The 21,203-nt window shown below is 44.7% G+C and overlaps 1 long non-coding RNA gene across 1 annotated transcript in view; it reads left to right on the forward strand.

The window, feature by feature from the left end:
- Positions 1 to 4,113: 4,113 nt before the first annotated feature.
- The window catches only part of LOC134758796 (uncharacterized), a 30,099-nt gene continuing 13,009 nt past the window's right edge, over positions 4,114 to 21,203 (forward strand). Inside the window, exon 1 of the long non-coding RNA XR_010134436.1 lies at positions 4,114 to 4,251. This is a non-coding gene — a long non-coding RNA (uncharacterized lncRNA). The remainder of the gene's footprint in view (positions 4,252 to 21,203) is intronic.

A 21,203-nucleotide genomic window follows, 5' to 3' on the forward strand; every position in this document is an offset into this window, starting at 1 on the left:
GACCTGGGCCAGTCCTGGACAGTGAGAAGAGATTGCGTTTATTCCAAAACCATATTGTGGTCATCTGTTATTTATACTCATATGTTGTATATTTGAATAAACTTAATAACTTTGGTAAGCTGAATACTGCTCTTTTTATAGAATGGTACCTGTCCTTAGTAAATAGCTTCTGTGGTTGTCACTGTCAGGCCCCATATTGAAGAAGTCTCTTAGGTATTGTTACAGTGTGAAGAGCTTACATGGCATCACCGTCAAGTTTCTGTTGCAAGCTGGGTGCGATGGTGCGTGCATGTAATCCCAGCACTTTGAGAGGCTGAGGCAGGCAGATCACTTGAGGCCAGGAGTTTGAGACAAGCCTGGGCAACATAGTAAAAACCCATCTCTAAAAAAATATACAAAAATTAGCTGGGGTGGTGGCACATGCCTGTAGTCCCAGCTACTTAGCTACTTGGGAGGCTGAAGTGGGAGGACTGCTTGAGTCCAGGAACTTGAGGCTGCTGGGAGCTGCGTTTGCACCACTGTACTCCAGGCTGGGTGACAGAGCAAGAACCTGTCTCAAAAACAAAACAAACAAACAAACAAAAAACCAGGGCTGGGCATGGTGGCTCGTGCCTGTAATCCCAGTACTTTGGGAGACCAAGGTGAGCATATCACTTGAGGCCAGGAGTTTGAGACCAGTTTGGCCAACATGGCGAAACCACATCACAAAAAAAAAAAAAAAAAAAAAAAAAGCCAGGTGTGGTGGTGCATGCTTTTAGTTCCAGCTACTCGGGAGGCTGAGGCAGAAGAATCACTGGGACCCAAGAGGCAGAGGTTGCAGTGAGCCGAGATTGTGCCACTGCACTCCAGCCTGGGTGACAGAGTGAGACTCTGTCTCAAAAAAAAAAAAGAAAAAAAAAATCAAACCAACCAAACAAAAAAGCCTGCCTGTTTACTGGTAACTTATGAAATGAAAAAAAAAAAAAAAAAAAACAGAAGAGAGAGAGAGAGAAGAGAAGTTTCTGTTACAGTCGGGCTTGGGTGGCAGCCACTTTTTTTCTTTTGTTTTATTGTTTTATATTGGTTTTTGTTTTATTGTTTATTTTTCTTTATATATATATATTTTGTTTTGTTTTGTTTTATTCTTGTGTGGTTTTTTTGTTTGTTTTTTGGTTTTTGGTTTTTTTGAGACAAGGTCTTGCCATGTTGCCCAGGCTGGCCACCTTCATTCTTGAATAACAGAAGAGGATTTTGGCCAGGTAGGCAGCAGTGAACACCTCGGGAATTCGGCCAGATCACCGGTAATCTTCAGGCCGCAGTTGGAAGGGTATTTGGAATAAATCCTAGTATGTGCTTTGCATCAATCCAACTTGCTTTTGCAGGAAAGAAAAGAGGGGGTTGTATTGGTTCAATCAACAAATATTCTGCTCATGTGGGCAAGGCTCTATAGCAGGTGTTGCAAGGGCCCTGAAAGAGACTAAGACACAGTCCTGGCCCCAAAGCGGATCCTCACTGAGGCAGTAGGTTGCGGTGTAAAACCAGTGGATTAGGGGTTGGTTTGGCCTTTTGTTCCTAACAATGTCCAGGTCCCACAGGCTAGGGAGGGCTACATTGGGTTTGTGGCTAGGTTCTGGGGGAACCCTGAGCAATTCACACCTTTTCTGAGACTCTGGTTCCTCATCTATAAATGGAGAGGGTAGCTCCTTCAAACACTTTTGTCAGGATAAAATGTTATGCTGAATCTGATGGCACATTGGAATGCATGTAAGCCTATACCATATCAGATCACAGTGATAATATGGAACTTCCTCCTTCCCTTTCTCTGTGTCTTCCTTCCAACCCAATCCATCACCCTTCCATCAGATCACAGTGATAATAAGGACCTTCTTCCTTTGCTTTCTCTGTGTCTTCCTTCCAACCCAATCCATCACCCTTCCATCAGATCACAGTGATAATAAGGATCTTCTTCCTTTGCTTTCTCTGTGTCTTCCATCCAACCCAATTCATCGCCCTTCCATCAGATCACAGTGATGTAAGCACCTTCCTCCTTCCTTTTCTCTGTATCTTCCTTCCAATCCAATCCATCACCCTTTCCATGTCTTAGACTCCCTTATAATTCTTTGGGAAACTTCTCCTGACCTTTTCCTGTTTGGGACTCACCTATTCCCCATTTCTACTCCAAACCTCAATTAGCTGGCAAAGAACAGAGGATGTGTAAACTAATTTACATAATTTACATTCAGAAATGTATCCAGGCTGGGTAAGGTGGCTCACGCCTGTAATCCCAGCACTTCAGGAGCCTGAGGCATGTGGATCACTTGAGGTCAGGAGTTTGATACCAGCCTGGCCAACATGGTGAAAACCCATCTCTACTGAAAATATGAAAATTAGCTGGGCATGGTGGCAGGTGCCTGTAATGCCAGCTAGTGGGGAGGCTGAGGCAGGAGAATCGCTTGAACCTGGGAGGTGGAGGTTGCAGTGAGCCGAGATCACACCATTGCACTCCAGCCTGGGTGATAAGAGTGAAACTCCGTCTCAAAAAAAAAAAAAAAAAAAAAAAAAAGAGGTGTATCCATTTGCGCTGCGCTGGCTACTGTAAGAACATAGCAGAGTTGGGGACTTAACAACAGAAATGTATGTTCTGACAGATCTGGAGGCTTGAAGTCCAAGATCAAGTTGTCGGCAGGGTTGGTCTTCCTGCGGCCCCTCTCCTGGGCTTGCAGAGGCCCTCTCCTCCCCTTGTCCTCATGTGGTCTTCCCTCTGTGCGAGGCAGTGTCCTAATCTGCCCTTCTCATAAAAGCGCCAGTCAGATCGAATTGCAACCTGCCCTAGAGCCTTGTTTTAACTTAATTACCTCTTCAAAGACCCTATCTGCAAATATAGTTGCATTTGGAGGTCCTGGGGATTAGGATTCCAACATATGAATTTGGGGGCACATAATTGAGGCCATAACAATGAGATAATGGTAAATAATTCCCCTCTTCTAAAATTCTTTGCATTTGTAAAGAGGATGCTGAAGGAAAGAAAACTGTAAAACAAAGGATGTCTGAAGAAAGATTTAGCATTTCAAGACCAGTTGGATGTGGGGGGTATTTTTGGCTGGGGACCCTCTTGGCACCCCTCACATACCAACATACAGACAGCCACCTGCTCTGCCCACGAACACGGCTGGCACTGGGTAGACAGACCACATTTTCATCTTCTTTCTGGATTCCAAAGAAATAAGCCAGTCTCACCTTCCTGCCTCTAAGGAACACCAGGATTTTTTAACTAGTTCCTTATATGGCAGCTGTTTCAGCTCTGTCTGGAGATTTCAAGCCATCAGCCTGGCCAACTGTTGAATACTACAGGGAGAGGCATTATTTGGCTCCCAGGAAATAAGAACTCCAAAATACCTACCATAGCAGGGCATAGCCCTGAAACGGCTGCCACTTCTCTGAGCCATGAAGTCAGTCTCTGCTCCAGCTGTGGCGAGTTGTAGAGAGATAAATGACCAGCTGTGTTTTTGTGGGGAAGAAAAAGAGAAATGAGCTTTTTAGCTTTCTGCAAAAAGAACAGGCCTCCTGCCTTGGGTAATTCAGACTCGTTGCTAGAATATGGAATATGTTGTTGGCAGAAAACAGACAGGTGAGCCCAGCAGGTATGAGCTGCTTGCAAGGGAGGGTGTCAGGAACTCCACCTGTCCCCTGTAGAGACTGGACTTCTTCAAATGATATCCATGACTCATTCTTTGCCTGGAAAAGACAGAAACCTTTCATTACCCCCTTACTTGTAGAAAATAGGTTTGTGTGTGTGTATGCAGATATTTCGACAACATAGGCGTTTGAATTCAGAGACTGCTGGAGCTTTTAGAACTAAAAAAGTTACAAATATGCAATAATCTTATCTTGCTAATTCGAGAGGAATGCCCTTTCATATCGATATACACATACATGCAGTTGATTTTGTGCATTATAAAATAGGTGAAATGTTTTGCTCCATCCTCTGTCCTTGTTCACAGAAAACGAGGCTCACCACACATCCAGGCCATCGTAATAAGGATTGCTTTCTTAGTCTTCATAAAGATCTCAAGCTATAAGCCAAAGACTGTTGTTTGTTTGTTTCCATTTACAGCTTGCCAGCAGCCTGTTAGGTGATGGCCCAGAATCCATAACTAGCTGCAGTGTTGCCAGACAAGACCTGGGGAAGCTTCTCCATCTGCCTGCAGTGGCAATCAGACCTGTACTGATGAAATCAGGGAAGGCTGGGATTCAGATAGTCAGAGAGATGAGGTAGGTAGATGTTTCCCTAGGACATGCTTTTTAGTCATTTGCTGAAAAGGCTTTCATGGCTGTGTAAAGCTGCCAGCTGTCTGGAACAAAGGAAACAGATAAAAGGGACATTCTTGGGAATAAAGGGCATCACCACCTTCAGCAAAGAGGAATAGGACACAAGAACAGATATAGAAAAGATTCTAAAGGGAAAGGAAGATTCTGCTGCCCAAAAGAAAGCAAGATAGCAAAGGTCTCCTGGAGTTTGGATTGAAATAGGAGGTGAATGGTGACAAGGAGACTGAAAAAGCAAGTCAAAGGGACATGTGTCTGGATAGGTTGTGTCATAGTGTGACAACAAGTATGACACAAGTTAAAACAACCCAAGTTCATTTCTTATGCATGTTAACGGGCCTCACAGATTAGCTGGAAGCTCCATCTCTTGGTGTCTTATGATCATCCAGTAACTAGGCTGATGGAGGCTCTGTTGTGACACTGAGGCAGAAGGACAAGAACATACCTTAATTTATATTGAACACTGAGTGTTAAAGCTTCCACCCAAAATGGGCACATATAGCTGTTGCATTTTATTGCCAAAGCAAGGCACTTGACCATCCTGACTTCCAGGGGATAAGGAAGTGAAATCCCCACCGTACTTGGAAGGAGGACCAAAATTTTTGGTGAATAGCACTAGTAGTCATTGGTGCTACAGCAAACATCACAGACCAAGAAAAGGACGGGAGGGAGGCCCTGGGTGGGCGTGGTAACCATGGTCACACACATTGAAGGAGCTGGGGCAGGCTTCGAATAGGAATATAAATCTGGTAGGGAAATTATGTCATCAAGCTCCTATTTCTAAAGTCTTCAGCTGTTGCATTCATGCACATACACATGCAAGCCATTGATTCTCATCAGGTAAGTAATATATCTTTAAGTATTAGTTTTGCCCCATTCTCTTTCTCCTGTCATTTGGGACACCAGTTACAACTATGTTAGAACATTTCACAATGTCCTATTTATCTCTTGGTTTTTGATGTTTATCATCTTTTTGCTTGTTTGTTTCATCTTAGATATATTTTTTCTGACCTAGCTTCTAAGTTTACTAATTCTCTTTTCAGCTGTGTCTAATCTGATGTTAAACCTATCCAATATATTAATTTCATTCATAATATTTATCCATATTAGAATTTCCATTTGGTTTACTTTTTATACTTTTTAAGCATAATTTCCAGTTATTCATCAAAAATTTTATATTCTTAAACATATTAATCATGGTTGTTTTAAAATTTGTGTCTGTTTATTATCTGGAATCCTTATGGGTCTGCCTTTTCTATTGTCTCTTTGTTTGGTCATATCTTATCTTCCTTTATGACTGATTATGTCTTGATAGGTATCAGATATTACATATTAAAATAGATAATTTGAGGCTCCGAATGCTGTTATATTCTTCTAGAGAGGGTGCACTTTTGCATCTGGCCAGCATCTAGGCTAGAAACACTAGGAATTTCAGGTCACATTAATTCAGCCAAGGATAGATAGATTATTTGAAGCTGGGCTTCAGGCCCTGTGAGGGCTAATCTATTGGTTCACACTTACTTCCAGGTACTTGATAGGTTAGGGTATTTACTAGGATCCCTCCTACTCAGCAGTCTCTGAAACCCGCAGTTCCTTGATTTGTGGAGAACTCTTTTCAGCTTTTCAGTCTCTCAGCTTCCACTTTCAGAATTTGCATCTGCCTCTGGGGAAAAGTGGTCCCTAACTCCAGGATCATCTCTGAGCCTCCGTTCTCTCTCACACCTGTTTTCCTCACTGATTGGGTATCTCTCTGATGCCTCTAAATGGATATAGTTATATTTCACTAGGCTTTCTAGTTGTTCTGAGTGTGAGAACCATTTCCAGAAGCAAAACTCTAAGAAGTGACATTTGGATGAGATCTGAATGAGGAAGAAATAGAATTATCAAAATCTGGGGAAGAAGGTTCAAGGCAGGGGAAAATGACAAGAAAAATGTTTTGGAGTGAGTGAAAGTTTAGTTTTGTTCAAGGAATAGAAAAACCATGGTGTGTGGAAATTAGGGAGCAAGGCGAATGATTGACATGCGGTCAGCAAGGGAGCAGGGGCCAGATCACATGGGCACTGGAGGCCATGAGAAGGGCTGAGGGTATTTTTTAAAGAATATTTTCTATTCACAAGAGCAAAAACATGGAATCAACCTAAATGTCCATCCATGGCAGGCTGGATAAAGAAAATGTGGTACATATACACCATGAAATACTATGCAGCCATAACAAAAAATGAGATCGTGTCTTTTGCGGGAATACAGAAGGAGCTGGAGGCCATTATCCTTAGCGAACTAACACAGGAATAGTAAACCAAATACTGCATGTTCTCACTTGTAAGCGGGAGCTAAATGATGAGAACACATGGACACATAGAGGGGAACAACACACACTGGGGCCTATCGGAGGGTGGAGAGTGGGAGGCGGGAGAGGATCAGGAAAAACAACTAATGAATACTAGGCTTAATACCTGGGTGATGAAATACTCTGCACAACAAACCCCCATGACACAAGTGCAGCTGTGTAACAAACATGTGCATGTGCCCTGAACTTAAAAGTTCAAAAAAAGAATATTTGAAGAGAAATGGACCCCGTTCTCAATACGTGTTGTTGAATTGGTGTCTGCCTTCAGGGAACTTTCATAGAAGGGTGGTTCATGTCTTGTGTTCAGTTCCTAGGAACTTGAAATACATAAATGATCCAAAGACTCTACTTGTAGACCTGAAAGCCTCATCCAAGATTCCTAAGTTTTTGATTTATCTATAAACCGGGCAGCTTGCCTACATCAGAGTAGCTTCAGCAAATAGGAATAAACTCAGAAATTTATTCACTGGCAGAGTAGCTGCCGGGACTTTCAGAGAAGGGCCAATTACCTCTTCTTTTTACCTCTGCTCCTGTTTCTTCCTTTCTCTCCATTGCCTGTTTTTTGAGATGGAGTCTCGCTCTGTCGCCCAGGCTGGAGTGTGGTGGCACGCTCTCAGCTCACTGCAACCTCTGCCTCCCAGGTTCAAGCGATTCTCATGCCTCAGCCTCCTGAGGAGCTGGGATTACAGGCATGCAACACAACGCTTGGCTAATTTTTGTATTTTTAGTAGAGACGGGGTTTCACCATGTTGGTCAGGCTGGTCTTGAACTCCTGACCTCAGGTGATCCACTCGCCTCAGCCTCCCAAAGTGTTGGGATTACAGGCGTGAGCCGCGGCGCCCAGCCTTTCCATTGTCTGTTGCTTTCATGCCATCCAGTGTTTGGTCCAAAATCCCTACTGTGTCCAGGCCTTTTGGGAAGCCCAAACCAAGCCTCCCCATTCCCTGAGGACGTGGCACGATCTACTTATGGATCTCTACCCGATAGACTAGTAAACACATATCGAATGAAGGCATGGCTGAGTGAGCAGCGTAACTCACACAAAGACGTAACTCACTGTCCCTGGAGAGAGTTTGCTTAACTAAATGAATTGATAATCCCAAGATAACATAGCGGAGCTAATTTTGAGCAGGATTTCAAATTATGTTTATTTTCTCAAGAAATCTTCCAGGGAAGAGAGTCCCTGTTCTCAGCATCCAAATCTCACTTGTTAGCTCCATATCTCCCCCACCATTTGGAAGTGGCTCACCAATTCACAAGTCTCAGGAAACAGGTTACTGCTTCGAGACAGAGGCTTTGGTATGGGAAGATGGGTAGGAAAATGTCCAAAACTGGAAATCATGTCTCCATGAGTGCAGGGAGCTCATGCATCGGGTTCAGTTCATAGAAACTTGAAATCCACGATCCAAGAGCCCTACTTTTTAGATTGAAGAGCTCATCTATCCTGGGTTGTAAGAATTCCTAGTTTATCCATAAACCAGGCAGTGAAACCTACATAAGAACCAATTGATATTCAAAACAGCAGAGGGCACACTGGCAGGCCAAACGTCAGAGCAGAACCTGCGTCCTGGCCTGCGGTCCTGCTGCTGGCCCTCAGCTGGGCTGATCCTCTTCCACATGCTTGAAGGTCTTTTTTCCATACAGATCTCAACTCTGGTGATTGTTCTGAACCCAGGCATAAATACCTGCAGGATTATGCCACTAATAGGCATTGCTGAAAGAAAGAGGGAACAAAAGAGAAAAGAAAAATACCTTTCTTTGTATTAAAATTTTGTCAAATGACATTTTCTAATACTGTGTCCTTCAAGCGTATCTCACCCATGGTGAAGATCTCCTGGGCTTGTAAATGCATTTTCTGTAGAAAAGGCAATCCGGCTGGGTGCAGTGGCTCACACCTGTAATCCCAGCACTTTGGGAGGCCGAGGCGGACAGATCACGAGGTCAAGAGATCAAGACCATCCTGGCCAACATGATGAAACCTCGTCTCTACTAACAAAAATTAGCTGGGCGTGGTGGTGCATACCTGTAGTCCCAGCTACTTGGGAGGCTGAAGCAGGAGAATCGCTTGAACCTGGGAGATGGAGGTTGCAGTGAGATCATGCCACTGCACTTCAGCCTCGCAACAGAGCAAGACTACTTCTCAAAAAAAATAAAAAATAAAAAAAAAATAAGGCAATCCATTCCATCTAAAGGGGGTACGATGTGCTTTGTCACACTCAGATGTGGGTTTCTTGCCTTTCCTCTGTGCTCAGTGACGAGCCACTCATATGGCCTTGTATGCAACCCACTGTCCTTTCTCTAAGTACGTACGATTTTCACCCAAGAGCTCTTGGCAGAAGATGCATCAACTTGTTTGGTTGTTTCCTGTGACATGTGTAAGAAGTCAACAGCATCAGACCATTTCATTCCAAATGAACCAGGAAGGATCTCAACACTGAGTTCTTTGACAAGGGAATTCAGGGGTGGAAATATTGGAGAACAAACAGCTCTGGGCTCCGGTAATTGCACTGATTTCCTTCTCCATAGCTCCAGCTTGGGCAGTTAGGATCACAGATGGCAGGAGAACGGGACCCTTCTGGGAGCTTTCTTAAATCGGATTCTAGAAAGAATATAGTCATTGCACAGGAAGTGCCTGCAAACAAACATCTTGGGTTCAAGAGCATGAGATTCTATTTACAGCTTGGCCTGCTTCACAGGTAGGCAACACACCCATTTTTGGGTCTTTGAGTTAGGTAAAGAGCATCCTGTGGGGAAAAAAATAGAAAATGAGAGAGGTAAAGTGACTTACTCAGGATCACTTTACAACGCAGTGCCAGGTTTTTCTGAAAGGACCTAATATTCCCCAAGCTCAAGATTTGGCAGCCCTCTGTCAGCTGGCAGTGAGGGGTCCGAGGGGCCAAGTATTGATCCATTCAATCATTTTCATGTGGAGAAAGGGGCATCTTCTGCACCAGGGACTGAGAATAAGCTGTGGAGAAGGCGAATTTGCTTCTCTGCTCTTATAGAACTTTCATTGCAGATAAAGAATCAGACAATAAGAAAAAATCAGGATTGTGATCAATTCTAGGAAGGAGGTGCACAGGATGTGGAGAAACAGAGTTCCTGAGAGTGGTTGGGGAGGTGTCTCTGAGGAGGGGACATTCACGACACCATGAGGGAAGGAAGCACTGGAGCCAGCCATGCACAGTCTGGGCAAGACAGCGTCAGGAACGACAGGTGGAGGAACAGCCTGGAACATTCTAGCGACAATCCTAGTCTCAGAGAACCTGGAGCAAGGGCAGGGGTAGCAAAAGATGAGCCAGAGCTGATGGAGAGGCCAGACTGCACAGGACTCTGGAGAACAGGGTGGGAAATTTCATTTCACTCTGAGCACAAAGGGAAGCCAAGAAGGGTTTTAAAGCAGTGAGGCCATAATTTGATTTGAATTTTTATTTATTTATTTATTTATTTATTTATTTTTTGAGACAGGGTTTCTAAGTGCAGTGGCACAGTCATAGCTCACTGCAGCCTCCACCTCCTGGGCTCAAGTAATCCTCCCACTTCAGCCTCTGGAGTAGCTGGGACTACAGACGTTCACCATTGCATCCGGCTAATTATTTTTTCCTTTTTTTTTTTTTTTTTTTTTTGAGATGGAATCTTGCTCTGTTACCCAGGCTGGAGTGCAGTGGTGTGATCTCGGCTCACTGCAACCTCCATCTCCTGGGTTCAAGCGATTCTTCTACCTCAGCCTCCTGAGTATCTAGGACTTCAGGTGTGCACCACCACGCCAGGCTAATTTTTTGTATTTTTAGTAGAGGTGAGGTTTCACAATGTTGGCCAGGCTGGTCTTGAACTCCTGACCTCGGCCCACCTCTGCCCACCTTGGCCTCCCAAAGTGCTGGGATTACAGGCATGAGCCACTGTACCTGGCTGCATCCAGCTAATTTTTAATTTTTTTAGAGATGGGATTTCACCACGTTGTCCAGGCTGGTCACAAACTCCTGGCCTCAAGTGATCTGCCTTTCTTGACCTCCCAAAGTGCTGGGATTACAGGTGTGAGCAACCATGCCCAGCCTTGATTTGTACTTTTAAAAGATCACTCTGGATAGTGTGTGAAAAACTGAGAGTTTGAGGGCAAGAATAGCAACAGGATGCTGAGTACGGTGGCTCATGCCTATAGTCCCAGCTACTCAGGGCCTAAGGTGGAGGGATTGCTTGAGCCCAGTAGTTTCAGGCTGCAGGAAGCTATGATAGTGCCACTGCACACCAGGCTGGGAGACAGAGCAAGACCCTGTCTCAAAAATAAGAAAAAGGGTAGCAACAGGAGCTTATTGCATCAGTGAGAGATAATGGATAATGGAGGCATGGGCCTGGTGGTGGCCATGGAGTGGAAGGAGTGGGTGAGGTCCGAATACATTTTGGGCATGGAATTGGCAGGACATACAAATGGTGTGTGTTGGGGTGGGCAGGATGCTGGGAGGGAGGAATCAAAGATGTTACCTAGATTTTGACTTTAGTAACTCACTGGATGGAGAGAGGTACCATTTTTTTGAGGGGGGAAGACAAGGGAGGAACAGGTTTGCAAGATGGGAATGCAAAGAGTTCTTTTTTGCATATTCTATCTAAATGGAGAGGTAAAGAAAGCTGTTGGGTATATCCATCTGGCCCTTAGAGGAATGATCTGGACTGAGGAGAAGAATTTGGGAACCATCAAAATGTAAGTGGTATTTAAGGAAATAGGAGTAAACGAGACCACCAGGGAGGAGAGTGTAGCTAGAAGTGTGGCAAGAAAGGAGATGCTGGCTCAGGGCTGAGCCCTGAAGCATTTCAGAATTGAAAGGTCTTGGCTGGGCACAGTGGCTCATGCCTGTAATCCCAGCACTTTGGGAGGCTGAGGTGGGAGGATCGTTTGAGTTCAGGAGTTTGAGACCAGCCTGGGCAACAAAGGGAGACCCTATCTCTACTTAAAAAAAAAAGAGCCATATTTAGTGACGTGTGCCTGTTGTCCTAGCTACGAGGGGCTAAGGCAGGAGGATTGCTTCAGCCCAGGTGTTTGAGGCTGCAGTGAGCCAAGCCATGATAACGCCACTGCATTCCAGCCTGGGGGACAAAGTGAGATCCTGTCTCAAAACAAAAACAAAAACAAAAACAAAAATAAACAAACAAAATAAAAACAACAAAAAAATACAGGTCTTACAGGGGAAGAGAAGCCCAAGGGGTGATTAAGCAAGTATATTAATTTCCTATTGCGCTATAACACATCACCACTAACGTGGTGCTTAAAATAACACACAGTTATTCTCTTACAGTTCTGGAGGTCAGCAGTTCAAAATCAGCCTCACTGGTTGAAACCTAGGTGTGGGCAGAGCTCCAGGAGAGAGCTGCTGCCTTGCTTTTCTCACTTCTGGAGCTGCCTTCTCTGGCTCATGGTCCTATTCTCCATCTCCACAGCCAGCAGCACAGCATCTTGCTTCAGTTGTCACATCACCTTTTCCTTCAGAAGTCAAATCCCCCTCAGCCTCCCTCTTATAAGGACTCATGGGTACATTAAGGGCTCATCCACATAAACCAGGATAGTCTCCCCCCTACCAAGATCCTCAACTTAATCACATCTGCAAAGTCTCTTTTGCCATATAAGGTAACATATTCACAGGGTCGTGGGATTAAGATATGGCCGTTGCTAAAGTTTAGGTATTTGCCCTCTCTAAATCTCATGTTGAAATTCGATCCCCAATGTTGGAGGTGGGGCCTGGTAGGAGGTGTTTGAGTCATGGGGGTGGATCCCTCATGAACTGCGTGGTGCCCTCCTCTTGGTAATGAATGACTTCTTGCTCTAGTGGATACTGCGAGATCATATTGTGAAAAAGAGCCTGGTACCTCCCCCCTCTTCCTTCCTCTCTCACCATGTGATGCCTGCTCCCTTTCATCTTCCACCGTGATTGGAAGCTTCCTGAAGCCCTCACCAGAAGCATATGCTGGAGCCATGCTCCTTGTACAGCCTGCAGAACTAAGAGTAAAATAAACCTCTTTTCTCTATAAATTACCCAGCCTCAGGTATTCCTTTATAGCAACACAAAATGAATGAAGACAGATATCTTTGACAGGATCACCTACTGCAGCAAGGGCTGCCAACAAAGTAGGGGGAGAAAACCCAGACTAGAACTTCACAGAAGCTGAAAGAACAGTATTTCAAGGAGAAAAGGGGCAGGGTGCAGTGGCTCATGCCTGCAATCCCAGCACTTTTGGAGGCTGAGGTGGGAGGATCACTTGAGGCCGGAAGTTTAAGAACAGCCTAGGCAACATTGTGAGACCCGGTAGCTACAAAAAAATTTTTTTTAATTAGTTGGGCATAGTGGTGCACTCCTGTAGTCCCAGCTACTCAGGAGACTGAGATGGAGGATCTCTTAAGCCCAGGAGTTTGAGGTTACAGTGAGCTATGATTGCACCACTGCTTTCCAGCCTGGGTGACAGAGCAGACCCTCTCTCTCTCTCTCTGTCTCTCTCTCTCTTTTTTTTTTTTTTTTTTAAAGGAGTAAAGGATCCTCTGCATTTAGAGCTACTGTGAAGCTAAGCAAGACAGGGACAGAAAAATGTCCCTTGGCTCTGGCATGATGGAGACTTTTGGTGATCTGGGTAACTAGTCATTTCAATGGAGCAGTAGTGGAAACCAGGTGGCAAAGGGTGAATGCAGATCTTTCTGGTCAAGATGCTGTGATTTTGTGTGTTAAACTCTCTCATCTGCTCCAGCTCACATCAGGATAGATAGAAGTGGCAGACAGGGCTCACCGTGTCTTCCACAGCATAAACTTGTTGCTCTCAGTGGAGTTGTGTGGTTAATTATTTCCAATGGGTTGAGTAGAAGAAGTCAGCTACCAGGGAGGTTGGAAATGGCAGAGCAACAAGATGGAAAGAGCTAGGTCTTCCTTGAATGGCTGCTTGCAGGCAATTATCATTCTAGTGAGACTTGTACTTCCATTATGCTTCAGACAAATATTTTTTCATGTTTCTTTGTTAATAAAGTTAACTAGGACACAGAGCATTAAAGCAATTGTCTTCATCTGTTTTGTGTTGCTGTAACAGAATACCTGAGACTGGGTAATTTTGCAAAGAGAAGAGGTTTATTTGGCTCATGTTTCTGCAGACTGGGAAATTCAAGGGCGTGGCCTGGCTTCTGGTGAAACTTTCAGTTTGCATCAGAACATGGTGGAGAAAGTCAAAGGGGAAGCGTGCAAAGAACACATGCAAAGAAACACAACCTGAGGGGCATCCTGGCTTTACAACAACCCACTCTTGCAGGAACTAATCAATTTCTGCTGGAACCAATCCAGTCTCGCCAGAGCAAGAACTTGCTAGCATGAGAATGGCACCAAGTCATTCATGAGGGATCTGCCCCCATGACCCAAATACCCCTCACTGGGCTCCACCCTCCAATACCACCACATCAGGGGAGCGAATTTCAACATGAGTTTTGGTGGGGACAAATAAATCATATCCAAACCACAGCAGCAATATTACAGAAAATAAGTGATGACCCAAATATGATACATAAAAAATGCCTTTGTGATCTCAAACACACAGAGGTAGGTGGGACTAAGCCTGTGGGCTCTAGGATCCAGGCTCTGAATCTGTCATTTAGCAGAAGTAGCCTGGAGTTCAATTCTTCAAATAACTGGAAGCTGTGATGTCTCTGGAGTGACCTGTCCTGCATCAAGCTGTGTCTTGGAGGTAGCACAGGGACCTGAGACAACATAGAGTGAACTGCTGACTCAAGCCCCCTGTTACACTGGGTCTGCAATACTGCCAAAAACAAGAGAGCCTACATATAAGCCTTGTTTTGAACCAGAGAGCCTGCTGCTTTGGGTGAATGCAGTTAAGAATAAGCAGACGTGAGAACAGGTGGAGAAACACACACTCTCTCTCTCTCTCTCTTGCCCCCTCTCTCTCTCTCCTACTGAAGATGAGTCTGCATATTAAAATTCTAAAGCACAACAAACAAATATAATGAAAAGTAGCCAACAAACTGAACAAGTAGGAAAATTAATTCCTGAAGCACTTCAAATAATAGAGCAAAGCCTGAATTGAACTTAAATGAAGTATATTTGATTCCTCAGAGATAAAGGTGGTAATAACACCTATAAAGCAAGCATAAGAAATCATGAGCCAAAAAACAAGAGTCAAAAAGGCATGAGAAGTTGGGTGTGGTGGCAGACACCTGTGGTCCCAGCTACTCAGGAGGCTGAGGTGGGAGGGTCACTTGAGCACAGGAGTTGGAGTCCACCCTGGGCAACATAGTAAGACCCCATCTATAAAGAAAAAAAGGAAAAAAAAAGGCATGGGAGCTCTGATTCCTCTGCCTGAGAGCACAGTGACCCCTGGCCCACTTGACCCTGATTTCTTGCTTCCATTGGTCTCTGCCTCTCCATCAGCAGAAGTGAAGGGGGAAGCCCGGAGTCCTGTATGCCCCTGGTAAGACCCCCACTCCCCCCTCCTCCTGCCCTCTCCACAGTTCTCATCTTCCCATTGCCAGCTCTGAGGCTCGCTCTGCCTTTTATCCCCGGTGATCTTGATCCCCATGAAAAAGCCAGAGTCACACAGACTTCCTTTCTCCTCATCAGCAAGACAAATCCTCACTCTCTGTTCTCCTCCTCTGGGGTATTCTTTTCCACAGCACTTACCATTAAGTGATGCACTCTATGTTTTAGTTAAACATTTTACTGAATTACTCATTTTATGTCAGGAGAACATATTCGTGTGTATTTTATTACTGCTGAGACCCCAGAACACAGAACAGTGTTTGGCATTTTGTAGATACATAATAAATATTGTTGAATGAATGAATCACAGAGATTTAAAAAATAATAATAATGAAGAACTCCTGCCCTAACTCCCAAATCCCAAATCCTGAATCCCGTGTCCCAAATCCCAATGATACACTACAGATAGGACAAATAGGGTTATTGAAATAATAATAAAAACATAGACTGGGTAAATCCATGGTGAAACTGCCTACAATTGAGGACAGAATTTATGAATTAGATTATACTACCAAGGAAATGACCCAGAACACAGCTCATAGACAATAACATTGAGAAGACAGGTTGATAGGCTCCACTATATGCTTAATAGGGGTTACAGAAGTAGAGAATAGCAGAGAATCAATAGTTAGAAGAATCTCACTGAACTGTGAAAGATGTGAACCTTTAAACCCTCAACCTGAAAATGCACACCAGGCGTCTAGCAAGATAAACACAAATGAACCCATCTCTATACATGGAGAAACATTATAGCAGAACTGCAGAGTGTCAGGGATAGAGAGAAAAATCTAAGAAGCTACCAGGGAGAAAAGACAGGTTATTGTAAAAAGAATGTCAGGCTGCCCGTCGACTTCCATGAGCAACAAAGAGTACCAGAAATCAGTGCTGGGATAAAATAACTCATCAAAATATTAGGTCAAATAGCTGTGATTGGGAAATCTATACACAATTAAACCCTCTTTCAAGAATGGGGAATCTAACGAAGACATTTTCAGACATACACAGGCTTAGAGTTTATCACTCACAGCACTTTTCTGGAAGAATTGCTAATGAATCTATTTTCACAAGAAGCAAAGTAAGCCTGGAGTTAGGAGTGGAGCATATCAACAACTGGTAAACAACCATATCAGTGAAATGCATTGGTAAAACTAATGAACTATTGATCATTCCTATTAGGAATAATTATTATTTTGTCTTAAGGCAAGAGTGGAGTGAGGAAGTGGTGATCACTTGCCAACGTAACTTTTTGAACAATTATCATGGCCGTTCCTAATGCTTCAGTGTTTCATGATCTTCCATCCTTTCATTCACCAGCCAGCAGGTATTCAGGGAGCATTGGTTCTGCAGGTTCCATCCTAGACCCTGGGTACAGCACAGAAGACCACTGACACATCCTCCCTCCCTCCCTCCCTCCCTCCCTCTCTTCCTCCTTCTTTTCCTCCCTCCCTTCCTTCCTTCCTTCCTCCCTCCCTCCCACTCCCCCTTCCTTTCTTCCTTCCCAGGATTCTCATGCTCAATGGGATTCTCTCTGCCCTCTGCCCCTCTGCCAGGTGGATGAGAGGGTGGGAGGGCCTCACAGTTCAGGTGTCAGTCTAGCTGTCTCCTCTTCCTTACAAAACAGGGCTCATCTGGGAAACAATAGTGAGGAGAGTTCACAGTGAAAACACAAGAAATTCCATTTTCTACTATCACCTTTACATCTCACAGTTTAGATCAGCTGGGAGAAGGAGATTCTGTATTCTACAAATATAAAAGCATGAGAAAGGATGGTGCTGGGTGTGGTGGCCCCACACCTGTAATCCTAGCACTTTGGGAGGCCACAGTGGGCAAATCACTTGAGCCCGGGAGTTCAAAACCAGCCCTGACATCATAGCGAGTCCCCGTCTCTGCAGAAAATTTAAAAATTAGCCAGGCGTGGTGGCACACCTTGTAGTCCTAGCTACGTGGGAGGCTGAGATGGGAGAATAGCTTGAGCTTGGGAGGTTGAGGCTGCAGTGAGCCATGGTTGCACCATTCAAGATCTGGGGGCAGAATTCCTTTTAGGGGAGGAAATATTATTCAGCCAACATGTAAGAAACCATTTGGCCTTTGGGAATGTTAGCCCTCAGAGTATGGCTGGATAGGTCAAAAGGGAGTTGCAGAGACATGTCTCTGAGAGCTCATGGGGGTGTTTAGGAAGGAGAGAGAAGGAAGTCTAGTGAGAAAGAAGGGGCTCAGAAAAATGGCAGAATGCTGGAGGCCAAATCAAAAAGATCATCAATGGCGGGAGGAGCCGAGAGCTCTGCAGAGCAGGTGAATCTAATATTCTAACCCAGATGATCTGCCACACTGCGTTACAGGGTGAACTTCTGTCCTAACTCTTGAATTCCTAGCAAACTGTACTGTGCACAGTTGTCTTATGTAAATGGTGTTGGTTACACATCAAGAAAAAGGGCTGTCTTTGTTCTCTGCATTCTTTATAGAGCCCTCCGTATTTGACCTTCCTGGTTAGGAGAGAGGAAAGTGGAGGTACTTTGATCTGTATCAGGCATGCCCTTCTCTCATCCCATATTAATTTTTCCCACATCAGTTTTAAGAGCTTTGTGCTTATAGGAGGAAAGGCATGTTCATTCAAATTGTCATTTTTTCAATATCACTTGCTCAGGAAGAGTTAAAGCTCCATCAGTGAGTAGAAAATTATTAAGTTTTCTGATCTCCTAGTAGGATTGGCTAAAGAACTCCAGAGAGTGAGAAGGGCTTGGACTTTAGTCATGACTTTTTTCCATCAGGAAAAAGCCAGTTAGATACGAGAGGGAGAGGGAAGCCGCTTGGTTCAGAGGAATTAAAATGAGAAATGAAGTTTCAGCTGAGTGTAATGAGGCTGCTGCTGAGGCTGGCCTCAGGGTGAGGCTGACTTGGCATTACATGGAGAATACCCAGGCAAAAGGGTCCGCAGCAGACTAGGGATGGGGGGTGCTGAACTCAATGGGGTTCCCAACACTAGGGACATCAAAAGCAGACTACAAAAGATGAGGGGGCTTGGTGTTCATTGGACAATAAATAACAAGAGGAGGAAACTACAAAAACTAATCTAGTTGTTAATTCTGTGTGGAATGCATCAATGCTGAAAAGATCCCTGCGGAGGGAGCAGGCGGGATGGTGATCAATGAGTAAATTAGGAAGGTTTTACTCAGGGGTTGCATCATGGTTCAAGCACTGAAACTCCCAGTGCTCTCTCTAGACCGTATTGGATTGGAGGGGAAAGTGGGGAAAGTGCTAGTGAGATTACATGCTTTGAGAATGTGAGAATGTGGAATCAAGGTGGGATAGAGCTGCTTTTTTTTTTTTTTTTTGACGGAGTCTCCCTCTGTTGCCTAGGCTGGAGTACAAATCTCAGCTCACTGCGACCTCCACCTCCCAGGTTCAAGCGATTCTCCTGCCTCAACCTCCCAAGTAGCTGGGATTACAGGCATGCACCAAGACACTTGGCTAATTATTATATTTTTAGTAGAGATGGGGTTTCACCAGTTGGCCAGGCTGGTCTCGAACTCTTGACCTCAAGTGATCCACCTGCTTCAGCCTCCCAAAGTGCTGGGATTACAGGTGTGAGCCACTGTGCCTATGTTGAAAGCCTTACTGTGTGGGGGGGTCCTCTGAGGATGGGGTACACTGCCTTAAGTTCCTGGGAAGGGCAAAGGAAGCATGCCCCAATGCTTCTAAAGTCCTTCCCTCTGGGATTCCTGGCAGCCATGGAGGCAGGGACAATGACAAGAGGGGAGGAGAAGCCTGGCCGGGACCACCAATTTGTAGTACAGGGCAGGATAGATTCCACAATCATTAGGTGCAAGAAAATGTACCTAGCTTTATTATTAAAAATTAGATTGAGATTTAGCTCTAAATCTCACTTAGCATAATTTTGAGTAATTTAATCTCAATCATGTTCTGGGGGATGGAGGTGTCGGAGTCGAGGTGAGGGGAGGAAGGGCTACCATCTCATAAAATCATTTAAGAGTTCTTGGGGGTTAAGACATACACATTTCAGAAAATTTGAAGGGGGACTGTATTAGTGTCCTGTGGCTGCTATAGCAAATTAATACCAGCTTGCTGGCTTAAGACAGCAAATATGTATTCTCTCACTGTCCTTGTGGCCAGAAGTCATACATCAAGGTGTCAGCAGGACTCCACTCTCTCCGAAGCCTCTAGGGCAGACTTCTTCCTTGCATCTTCTAGCTTCTGATGGTTGTTGGCATTCCTTGACATTCCTTGGCTTGTATTCTTCCAGTCTCTTTCTTCATATTCACCTTCTCTGTGTCTTCTTTTTTTCTGTCTGTCTTCTCTTCTTTTCTCTTATGAGGATACTTGCGATGGAATTTAGGGCTCACCAAGAGAATCTACATTTATCCCTCATCTCAAGGTCCTCAACCACATCGGCAAAGACCCTTTTTTCCAATAAGGTAACATGCAAAAGTTCCAGGGGGCTGACGTGGATGTCTCTCAGGAACCCATATTTTGGGCTCCCACAAGGACCTTCTGGTTTTAGTCTGCTTTTGCACTGCTGAGATGCAGCCTTTTCCCAAAGCATATGGTCCTTTTCAAAGCTAGGCCACAGAGGTCTTTTAAGGAGGATTCCAATCTTGGCATTTAGTATCCTATTGCTCTAGATCTCTGTTATTGAAGAAAACTCCATTCCCTCTCGCCTCTTGATTCCCAAAGAAGATCTTTCTGTGGGGCCTGGATATCTTCATGAAAGCCGATGCTCCATTCTCCATCCACTTTAATCCTCCCAAAGGACTAGATTCCCAAACAGAGAGACTCTTGTCTGGCCATGGAGGCACAACCTAGAGGGCTTGTGTGGGTTACTGGGGTCAGCCAAGAAGGATGTAAGCTAATAGGATAATAGAAAAAGACTGGGCTGCAGAAAGACTAACAGATACAGCAGTAACGTGTTGGCTTATTGATCCTTGAAGGTGCTGGAACACAAGCCAGCATTGCCAGTAATTACTCAGTGCTATGGTTTAAATGTTGTGGCCTTCAAAACTCATGTTTGAAATTTAATCCCCAATGTGGCAGTATTGAGAGTTGGTGCCATTAGCACGTGACTGGGTTCTGAGGGACCTGCCCTCATGAGTGGATTAATCCATTCATGGATTGATGGGTTAACGGATTAGTGGGTTATGATAGGAGGGAATCTGTGGTTTTATAAGAACAGGAAGAGAGGCCTGAGCTAGGTCTGAGCTAGTACACTCAGCCTCCTAATGATATGACACCCTGTGCCACTTTGGGACCCTGTAGAGAGTCCCCATCAGCAAGAAGGCCCCTACCATTTGTGGCCTCTTGACCTTGGACTTCCCATCCTCCAAGAAATTTATTCCTTACAGTTATGGGGGCTGAGAAGTCCAAAGTCGAGTGGCCACGTCTGTGAGAGCCTTCTTGCTAGTGGGGACTCTCTGCAGCATCCCTAGGTGGTGCAGGGTGTCACATGGTGAGGGGACTGAGTGTGCTAGTGTGCTAACTCAGGTCTCTCTTCCTCTTCTTACTAAAGCCACTAGTCTCACTCCCATGATAACCATTAACCCATTAACCCATTAATTCATGAATAGATCAATCCATCTAATGAGGGCAGAGCCCTCATGACTCAATCACCTTTTAAAGGCCCTCCCTCTCAATATTGCTGCATTGGGGATGAAACCATAGCAAAGTTATGTGAGTTTTATATTTTATTTTGTTTGTTTTTGGTTTTGGTCTTGCTCCGTTGCCCAGGCTGGAGTGCAGTAGTGTGATCATAGCCCACTGCAGCCTCAAACTCCTGGGCTCAGGTGATCCTCCTGCCTCTGCCACCATGCCCAGCTAATTTTTAAAAAATATTTTATAGAGGCCAGGCGCAGTGGCTCACGCCTGTAATCCCAGCACTTTGGGAGGCCGAGGTGAGGGGATCACCTGAGGTCAGGAGATCGAGAGCAGCCTGGCCAGCATGGTGAAACCCTGTCTCTACTAAAAATATAAAAATTAGCCAGATTTGGTGGCACATGCCTGTAATCCCAGCTACTTGGGAGGCTGAG

The sequence above is a fragment of the Gorilla gorilla genome, chromosome 1 (genome assembly GCF_029281585.2).
Source record: "Gorilla gorilla gorilla isolate KB3781 chromosome 1, NHGRI_mGorGor1-v2.1_pri, whole genome shotgun sequence".
NCBI lineage: Eukaryota > Metazoa > Chordata > Mammalia > Primates > Hominidae > Gorilla > Gorilla gorilla.